Below are 8457 nucleotides of genomic sequence, written 5' to 3' on the forward strand. Positions count from 1 at the left end.
TATGCTGCCTACATTGTGGAAAAAATGCACGAGGGTTTCTTAAATCTTCATAATAACCCTGATAAATCTTTTAAATTTTATTCGTTATTGATGCATATTATCTTGTTTTATGGACGACCCAAGGGGTGGTGGCATGAAGAATTGAAATTAAATGTTCATGGTAAAGATGGGCAAGAGCAACCAATACAATTGTGGGTATCACTGTGAGATTCTCGATTCATGAGATTCCATTATTTCAAATTTGAAGAGCTTTTTGCTCAACCACTATACAGAGCTTTTGGGGTTTCTTGTGATGGATCATTCTCAGAAGAAATTAAAAGATTTCTTAGACCCCATGAACATGGAGATACAAGGGTGAATCATAATTGGGGTGATTGGTACGTATGCCAAGATTTCTCATATGTTAGGGTTTTTGGATTTGAAGGCTACCAAAGCCTATGCCATACCGAATTGCTTACTTGGAGATTGTGAGACAAATGAGTGTGTCTAATGCACATCACTTTGGGGGTGCCCACAAGCAAGTCTTCTTACCCGAAACTCTGCATTTTGGTGATTTCACCATTGTATCAACAAAGGCTTATGATGTTATTGACAGAAAGTTAATAGAGGATTATAATCTGTATGAGCACACAAGCAGAAAAAATTATGACCCGGAGGGCTATATACACCAATGCAGAAAAAAGCAGAATCTTGGTGATTACTTCCATGAGCATATTGAAGCTCTGGATATCTTCAGAAACAAGGAGTCTGAAGAAGCTATGCAATTTTTTCAAAATTTGAATCATAAATTAGAAGAAAAAAGACAGAGACTGCACGAAATGGAGGAAAAAGAAGTTGAAAGTGAGTCAGGTGAAAATGAGGCTGTCTCAGGATTTAAAATGCCTGAAAGAGAAGAGGAACCTAAAGCACAAGATCAAATTGTTGCAAGGATGAATGCTGATGTTGATGCTAGATTGGAGGAGCATAACACCTTTGTGTTTGATGAAGTTAGCAGGAGGAGCATAACACCTAGTACCTCGGAAGAAGTTTAACAACTTGAGGAAGATCCTGAAACTGAAATATTTGAACATGGCTATGGAAAAGCAACTTGAGATGGCTCTTGAGGATTATGATGCTGAAAGGATGAAGAACTTGAAATTGCAAGAAGAATTGAATTCTGCAAATGAATTCATTCTTATCCTGCAAGAAAGGTTATCATCTGCTCAAGCCTAGAGAAAGGAACTTTTGCAAAACCCGAATGATGAAGAAAAAAATGCACTTAAGGAACGATGTCAAAAACTAAGTCAAGCAAACATGCTCATGAAGAATGGAATACAAGACCTGACTATGAGGTTATCAAAAGACATTGAATGACAGAAAGAAGAAGGAAGATAATCTTGTTATATCTTTGAAGAACAAATTTGATGAATGTAGCAGATTGACTCATGAGAATAATATGTTGAGAACTGATTTGGCACACTCCCAGAACAATGAACACGAACTTGAAAGACAAATAACTACTTTGAGAGATGATCTGACTACTGCAAGTGAGTATAAAGAAAAATTCAGGATTAGTGTTGCATAGTTGGATGACTTATTGAAAAGATAAAGGCAGATTGATTATTCTAGAGGACTTGGATTTGTACAAGGTGAAAGCTCCGGTACTGCAAATGAAGATCAGACAACCGGTATGTAGAACTCATCAGAATAGAGGAAACTAGTAAGGCAATCTAATGCTTATAAATTCAATGGTATATGTTTTGTTTGCAATAAATTTGGGCATATGGCTAAACAAATTAGAAATAGAGCAAATCAAAACTACAATTCTATTCCTGGTCAATGCACAAATTGCAAGAAATATGGTCATAAATTAGAAGATTGCAGAATGAATGTCAAATTTCATGCATGTGGAAAGTTTGGACATTTTGCTAGTCTTTGTAGGTCAAGGAATGACACCAGATATGCCAAAGCAATTCAAAAGAACAATATTACATGTTATGCATGCAACAAAATAGGTCATATTGCTAAGTATTGCAGAAGCAAGACTCAACCAATTAACAATGATAAAGATAATGAGAAAGGAAAGAAGACGGTAGATGAAATGCAACAAGATCACACCAAGAAATGGGTTAGAAAATCTGCAGAACCAAGTGGAAATGCAACAACACCGGTAACTCCATCGGTAGAACAGAGAATTCCTGCATCGACGAGAAATTCCATCGGTAACTGAGGCATAGGCCTTAGGGGTTGGAAAATTCATTGAAAAATAATGCTTATTCCTCTGGAGGAGATCAAAAGAGATCTGGAGAGTTGAGTTCATCATTGTTGTTGAAGGTTCACTCGACATAAGACTGCAAAACCAACATCCAGTAGGGTACATCGCGAAACATTTATGACAGAGAAAGATTAGGGTTTTATTTGTTGATAAAAGGGAAAGTGAATTCATTTTCACTCACCCTGCATTCAAGCATTTAGAGTGAAGTAAAGGCGGATTTTAGGCGAATTAAGAGCAAGCAAAGGCATTCTGAAAGGATTTCGAGCAGTTATCTGAGAAGCACTAAATCTTCCATCGACGTTCACTTTCATGTATTCTTTGAAAATGGCATCTGGATCTTCATCTCCTACTTTCATTGCAAATCCAACCATTGTTGAAGTTAAGGATAGGCTGAGGCCCGTATTCTAGGAGGTTCCCCTGATTGCTAAGAAAGAAGACTTTGCAAGAGAATTTTATAGGGTTCTTGATGGCGTGATGTATGTTGAATATGTGAGGGCATACATTCACTGCACCTTGGAGGATCTAGTCATAGAGGAAATCAAAGGCATGTATCAATCCGTGATACTGGGCAGCTCCAGAACCATCAAGCCAGAATACAAAGCAATTGAGGATCTAGGGTTAACCGGTATTTTGTACATACCAGAATTCAAAGATGAGATCATTAGATACATTCTGAGTAGGGTTCACAACGAGTTCATCTGGCTGGATCAACCTTACATGATCACCAAGGATGCTATTCAAGCAGTCACCAGCTTACCCAAAGTCGGACAAGAACCTAGCTAGAAAATTTCCAACACTGAGGTTGAGAAACTCACCGGTGCAAATCCTGATAGAAGATCAATGAGGATCAACACAATCACCGACACTGATGTGAAATTTGCAAGCATGATAATATGTTATAAGGTAACTCAATCTAACCGATTGAATTTTGTTGCTAGTTCCTGCATTCATGCTGCATATCAGATGCTGAGGAATGATGCAAAATATGATTTATGTGAATAGTTGAGGAGTGAATTGATGTTGAACCTTGGAAAGATCAAGGGAGTTAAGAAAGGAAATTTTAGATACGGAAATTTAATTGTTTGTTTAATGCTTTACTTCTTGAATGAGCTACCTGGTCTAGGGAAGAAGCGTTGGGCTCATGACATACCGGTAGGTATGCAGATCAAGGAAGCCATCACCAGTCTTGGTATCAATAGAGATGAGAAACTTTGGGGTTATTTCAAAACATTCCAAGAAAACAGAGGCAGAGGGAGAGGTTATCAAAGAACATTGTGGAGAAGTACGCCACTAATATCTGTTTCATGGTGAAGACCGATGAAATCCTCATGGAAGCAGTTGAACCAATGACCATATGGGTTACTGAACTTGGATATGAGGTGGATGATAACATTCTGGACCTCTATACAAAAATGCTGCTAGATGCCTCATTGGATGACAAAACAGAGCATTTTGGCACGATAGAAGAGAAGGCCTTTGAAGTCAAAACTAGCTTCAACAGGAAGAGAAGAGAGAAGAAAATAGTCAAGATGTCTGTATATACAGAGGATGTAATTCATAAGATAGACACTCAACTCGGTTCTGGATCCAAACCGACAACAAAACCAACAGTGGCTAGTACTGCAGAAGTAAAGAAGCCTGAAGCTTACACTTCTACCATCACTTCTGATTCTGACCTTGAGGACAATAAACCTCTAGCTTTCAGAAGGGTACAAAGGAATAAAGTAGATAAGCCACCGATAGAGTAGAAGAAGGTGGAGCCTATGAGGAGACTTGTTAGAAAGGCAACTAAACCTACTGCACCGCCACCTTTGGCAAGGAAGCCTGTACAAAAGAGAAAACCAGTTACATCTACTCCGACAACCACAAGCAAAAAGAAGAAGAGTGATGATACTGAGTCCGGTAAGACCAAAATGACCTGTGCTGAATTAATTGATGAAATTACGAAGGATGGAATGTTAAAAAATGTATCCATTTATTATTAATATTTAGAGGATGATGAGCAAAATGAGATTGAAGAGGCAATTTTGTTATACATGGATATATATAAGAAAGCTTTAGTAGAAATTTTGAAGGAAATTCCTCTATCACTTTACAATAAGTTAGATGCTAGAAGACTTGATGCAATCAAGAGGGATAGATAAATTAAGGAAGTAGAACTTCTGGAAATGTGTGGTTCAATAAACAATGAGGAAATGAAAAGATGCATAGATGTTGCAAACAAAATAGTATTTAGTAGCAAACCCCAACAAATAAGCCTAATGATGGGCAAAGTTAATGAGGTGATAAATGAGACCAGTAAGGGTTGGACCAAATTCTTCCAGAAGAATCCATATTTTCTTACATCTCATGAAGAGTTTGTTAAGGCAACAACTTCCACCATTCCAGATAAATCAAAAGGGAAAGGTATTTTGGGAAGTTCAACTCCAATTTTGACTAAACCCACAGTAACTATAGATATACAGACACAACCGACAGTAAAGGAAAGTGTACAGTCTGTACCGACACACACTTTTTTTGAGCAAGGCAATGTACATGATACTGTGAATAATGTGGATAATACTCCACCGATAGTAATTGACACTGCACCAAGTGGCGAAGCCACCGATGCTAAAGAAGATAAGGTAAAGGGAATTGAGTCTACACCGACAGTTCATATTGATTCCCCGACAAAGGTCTTGGCAATTGACACTTCTCAAGTTGAGAAGAAACCAGTCACTGAGATGAGTCCAACTGAGTTAATGATGATGGCTACTCAGAAACTATTAAAGGAGGGATCTGCAGATAAGGGAATAATAGATCAATCAGTTATAGTGTTACATAAATTAATCTCTGATTGTCAGATTGAGAATGAAGCAAGCCCTACCGACAAGCTTAAAACACTAACATAGTACATATCTAACAATTTTCAATCACTGCAGCAGATATCAGACTAACATGCATTAGAAAGATTTATTGTGGCTAAAAAAGTCACCTTTGACCAGATCATTGAAATAGAGAAAAAGAAAATTGAAGATAAACTCATTCTTATTGAGAATTGTTTGAAACAATGTACAAATATCTACAGGGTTTGTTGTAACATATAAATTCTTATAGCAAATGTAGATAACAGATTAAAGGAATTACATGATAAGGTAGCTAGCATTGCAAATTCGTTTGATGGATTAACCGCACTAACAACATCTGTTGATGGACAAATTTTGTCCTTGGAGAACCAAATTTTTGCTTTTGAGAAGGAGAAAGATAAAATCATTTGGAGAGCAAGGAGTCTTAGAGGATTGGTGAGTCCCAGATTGGATTCACTGGGTGTACATAAAAGAGAGTGTATGGACATGATTGCTAAACCCACACCGACATAAGTCAAAGAGAAGGAAACACTGGCACACTTACTAAGTGGACTAGCATCCATATTTGAAACTTTCAAAACGGACTGGGATACATACCTACAGTTGCTGGATAAGGCTTACCCGGAAATTTTGAAGTTAGTCAAGCTCCGGTAAAACCAACAGTATTTATTCATTCTTTTGTTCTGAATTCTTTCAATTCTTTTACCGGTCTTTGGCATTGATGCCAAAGGGGGAGTGTATATATGTGAAAAATATAAGAAAAATATCAGACAGAAACATATGGGAAGGACATCAAAATATCAGGAGTGTATTTCTTAGGGGGAGCATATTTCAGTTGAACCGATAGGGAATCCATTTTTCACATGAGTGTTGCCATCAATGCCAAAGGGGGAGATTGTTGGAAATTGACACTCATTGGATTCATTTTAATGTCATTGATGGTAACAAGATCAGATGGAAGTCATATACTGACATTTGGAGGCATTTACCGACAGACACCAGCATTGGAGTATCCAGGATTACACAGGCACCGACACCGACATTGACATCAAGTACTTCAAGGAAGCTAACATCAAGGAAGATTTATTTAGAAAATCATTTTGTAATTATTGTCTAGGCTGACATTGAATATCTTTTGTATGTATTGTAAGCCGACATAAGGCATATTGTTTGTAATGGGTATATAGGTCAGTCTACTAGGTCATTTTTTATAGTGTGACATAGGAGAATATATCATAACTGTATAATGCGAAGGATATGTATGTAGATCATTTGTATGTGAATGTTATATCATGCAATGATTTGTAGATAGTTTGGAAATAATTCTTGGAGGAGAAGAGATACCGGTAGTAGTGTTCAGGGTTTATGATCCGGTACAAAGCAGAGCTAGAACTGAAACTCTATTTGGCATAGCAGATGCATTTTGTGAGTTCATTTTCATTGTTTTACTTTAGCAGAAGCTTGTAGTCAGTGAGACTTTTTAGTGATGAGCAGTGTGCTCTCCACAGTGTGCCTTCCTGCATGTGCAAACCCCCATTATATGTAATATCCTTTCATATGGCCAGTGAACTGATATTGTGGTTCACAAATCCCACCGTGGTTTTTCCTCTTTGAGGTTTTCCACGTATAAATTATGTGTGTTATGGTGTTCATTTATGTGGATGGTTTATTTGCTTCAAGTTATATGTTTATTTATTTACCGGTTTATATGTGTATGGTATAAAAGGATAAAATCTTATCTTACCGGCAGAACACTGATTCACCCCCCCTCCTAGTGTTCTTGGATCCCAACAGGGATAACATTGTTCATTAATTATTCATCCTTAGGAGGGAGAGAATCACTACATGTGTTTGAATCATCCTCTTGCCTCAAAATGTGTTCAATAGGATGTTTAGGGGAGAGGGAATTAAGGATATTGATTATGATTTAATCTTCTTTTTCTAAGGCATCTTTATGGGTAAGACAAGCTTTGGGACAAGGAGAAGCATTTCTCATTAATGCATCATCTCTAGTAGGAATTTTGTTGAAGTCAAAAGAGGAAATGCCATCACTAGGAAAAGTAGGGACAATACCATCTTCTTGCACAAAATGATCCTCTTTAGGGGTGAATTCTTTAGGAGGGAGATGCACATCTTTCTCCAAAGATTCATGCTTAGGAAGGAGATCTTTGAAAGAAGTGCTCATAACCTCTTGTTGCCCTAACATGCTCCCATTGGTAAGACCAAATTTAGGAGAAGATAAGTCAATATCCATCAATACATTTTCACTTAGACAAACATCATGTAAAGAAGGTAAAGTAACATTAAGAAAGGTGCTTATGATATCATCCTCTTCCTCTAAGATAACTAGATGGGAAGGGCACATTTTAGGATAATTGTCACGATCTCTCTTCAAATCTTCATCCTTAGAGCATTGGAGAGTTTTGAAGGGGTTGGTAACAACTCTTTTAGGTACTAAAATATTGTCAAATATAGGAGGAGGTTCTTTAAGAGATGAAAAAATTAAAGCAAGGGAAGCTAACCCATTATCACATTTACGAAATGAATGCATCATGACAACAGTTTTCCTCTTTCAAATGATAACATATGCAAAATAGAAGGAAATGTTCAATTTTAACCAATGCAAGCACTCTAAATGTTGATTTAGAAAATGAAATTTATGAGTGAAATGTGTTCCTAAATCAGATATGAAATTAATGATCCAAATTAAGCTATCCACAAGTTCAATTTTGAAAAATTAGGGTTTTAGCAAAAATTAACCTCTAAATTTTTTAAATTTGCAAGGAATTAAAACTTGTAAATGTAAATCTAAGTTTGAAATAGAAAAATCACTCAGATCTAAGAACATAAATCAGAATTAAAGAAGATTGGGTTCAGGTCAGGTTCACCGAAATGTGGAGGGGAAAAAGCGAGACCGGGTGACTAGGACCTAATCCCACTTTAGCCAACACATTGGGAATATGAAAGAGCCTAGGGAGATAGCTCACTTTGGCTACTTCTTGTGAGAAAGAGAAAGCCAAGGATTATCTGTTAGGGTTTCTATTCCTCTTGTTGTATATGAAGATAAGATGTGAAAAGATTGATCAACTAGACTATGAGATGAACAATGAAGCATATATGAACTAAAATTGCAGAAACTTGCAAGACTGAAACTGAGATATTGAAAGCAGGGGGAGGAATTTGAATGTGTACCTACTATTAAAAATTGAGCCAAACTGACAAGGACTAGGACGCCACGTCCCTGTCCTTGATGATTTGACAAAGAGCTGCAACTGAAAGGATGCAAACTAGAGATCTCAAGCCTTCACCTTGTCAAAAATCACTAAAATTGATGGGGAGAAGGGCGCCATGCCCCTA

The sequence above is a fragment of the Cryptomeria japonica genome, chromosome 3 (assembly GCF_030272615.1).
Source record: "Cryptomeria japonica chromosome 3, Sugi_1.0, whole genome shotgun sequence".
In the NCBI taxonomy this organism is placed as follows: domain Eukaryota; kingdom Viridiplantae; phylum Streptophyta; class Pinopsida; order Cupressales; family Cupressaceae; genus Cryptomeria; species Cryptomeria japonica.